The following is a 2,500-nucleotide window of genomic DNA, read 5'->3' on the forward strand; positions in this document are numbered from 1 at the left end:
GTGGCAAGGTGGATAAAGTCCGTATTATCCACTGCGGGTATTGATACTTCCGTATTCAAACCCCATAGTGTTCGAGGTGCCTCCGTTACCCATAAATATGTCCAAGGTGTTCCAGTCGTTGACGTTCTTCGAATAGCTGACTGGTCGAATGAGCACACGTTTCGTAAATATTATCTTAGAGATTATAATATTGTTGTCTAATTCAAATATCTTCCTAGATCAATCGAGTTATTGAGTGGGACTGGGTCGGCCATGGAGGAGTGAAGACGTGTTTCACTCTGCTCCCGTGAATTTGACGCTCATAAGTTAGCTCTCTTTCTGTTTTTTTATGGCCGAGAAGAGTACGACAACTCTTAAACGAACAAGAATAAGCACGAGTTCTAGCTCAGACAGTGAAACGCGTTCACCAGACGGTAAAAGGATTTACATATCAAGTTTTAACACGACGCTCACCGAGAACGACACAAGTGGCGGTTCGCTTGACGATAGCGGGGATCAAGTTCTGAAAGCCTTGACGATGTCTAATAAGATTGGGCAACAGCTTCAGCAAATCCTGGACAGACTAGAAAGAATGGAAACCAAATTGCAAACGATGGAAGGAGTCCTCTCGCAGATCTCTAATTTGGAGAAAGCCGTAAATAAGATTCAAGTGAGTATAGTATCCTTTAATGATAAGGCTAAGAAGATGGATGAGACGATTCAAGACTTGGATGCGGGGCTGACTTCGTTAAATGCAGACATCGAGGAAATGCAGAATAGGGAGAAACAAAATTTAGGGAAGATTAAAGAGTTACACGACCAAATTCTCTATCAGGATGTCTATAGCAGAAGAGAGAACTTACGAATCTTTGGCCTCCCAGAAACAGATCTCAGTACTGAGAACACAGGGGACGTGGTGTACAAGTTTTTTGAGCGTGAATTAGAGCTAGAAGACGCGAGGAACATTGAATTTCAGCGAGTCCATAGGCTTGGAAAAAGGAAGGCAGGACAGTCAAGGCCGATAATCGTTCGCTTTCTTAGATTCCCGGAACGTGAGCGTGTTTTCAGAAGTGTGCGTGATCTAGGGGTGGAATCGGAGGTGAAAGTGTATGCGGATTTACCTAAAGAAATACGAGAAAGAAGACAAAAATTATGGCCAAAAATGAAAAAAGCGAGAGAGGAAGGCAAAGTAGCTTTTTTTGATAAGCGAGAACCAGATAAGCTTTATATTGACGGTGTGTTGAGTATTTAAATGAGCTTGCTATATGTTTATTTTTGATAGCGGGTGTGGTTTGTAAACTTTGCATATTGTTGAGAATCAACGGTGGTCCTTAAATCCCAAGGGTGGCATATGGATATAGAATATCTGCTGCTCTTCTTAATGCGTATGGATGCATGTGTTTGTTCATTGTTCACATGTGTGTTGTTTTTGTGTTTATCAAGTAGTTTTTGTTCTGTGTTAGGCGCTACGTGTTACTTACTTATTATACATGTTTCAACCAGCTTGGAGAAGAATTACTTCATGTTTCACTTTCACAAAAGATAACGTTGATTTTAAATTACTCTCTTTAAATGTTCGAGGGGTTCGTTCATCCATAAAGAGGAGAGCTTTGTTTATGTGGTTGACTCGGCAAAAGGCGGACATTATTTTTCTCCAGGAAACGTATAGCACGAAAGAGGTGGAAGATATCTGGAATACTCAATACAAGGGTAAGAGTTTCTATTCACATGGAACTAACCACAGTTGCGGGGTAATGATTTTAATAAAAGACGATCTGGAATTTGAGTATAAATCGTCCGTTTTGGACACTAACGGTCGTTACATTTTGATTGACGCCACTGTGCAGGGATCTGATTTCTTATTGGTCAATATTTATGCACCAAATAAGGTTCAAGAGCAATGCGAATTTTTCAGCGGTTTAGAAAAAATGGTAGAGGAATTAAATACAAGCGCTGAGCAAAAAATTGTAGTAGGTGGGGATTTTAATGTTGCTATCGATCCTGATTTTGACTGTTCTGGGGGTAATCCCACAAAAAAGATTCTGTCAAACACATTCAAGACATATGTTTAAATTTCGATTTAGTAGATATTTGGCGTGTGAGGAATCCGGTATGTAAACGCTTCAGCTGGAGACAAAAAAATCCTTTTCTTCAACGGAGACTAGATTATTGGCTCTTGAGTGACTCGTACCAGGAGGAGGTAGAGGGTGCCGACATAATTCCCTCTTTGAACTCCGATCACTCGGCTATTGTGCTTCAGTTTAGCAGTGTAGAAAAGCAAAAGCACGGTCCATCTTATTGGAAATTTAATGCAAGTTTGTTAGATGACTCTGATTTTTGTAAGCTTATAGCTGAGAGTGTGCCAGTGTGGCGAGAGGAGTTCATTGAAGTTACTGATAAGCGAGTTCTTTGGGACTTAATCAAATATCGAATACGACAGGTTACGATTAAGTACAGCAAAGCTAAAGCTAAGGCCAGAAGACAGAATTTGAAAGTAATAGAAGACTCATTAAAGCAGTGC

General features: G+C 40.4%; 1 long non-coding RNA gene across 1 annotated transcript in view; it reads left to right on the top strand.

Moving 5' to 3' along the window:
- LOC138059663 (uncharacterized) overlaps nt 1–2,500 on the top strand; it is a 10,324-nt gene that overhangs the window by 4,497 nt on the left and 3,327 nt on the right. The window contains exon 2 of the long non-coding RNA XR_011134233.1: nt 1–235. This exon is cut by the window's left edge and continues 1,376 nt beyond it. This is a non-coding gene — a long non-coding RNA (uncharacterized lncRNA). The remainder of the gene's footprint in view (nt 236–2,500) is intronic.

This window comes from Montipora capricornis, chromosome 8, assembly GCF_036669925.1.
Source record: "Montipora capricornis isolate CH-2021 chromosome 8, ASM3666992v2, whole genome shotgun sequence".
Taxonomy (NCBI): domain Eukaryota; kingdom Metazoa; phylum Cnidaria; class Anthozoa; order Scleractinia; family Acroporidae; genus Montipora; species Montipora capricornis.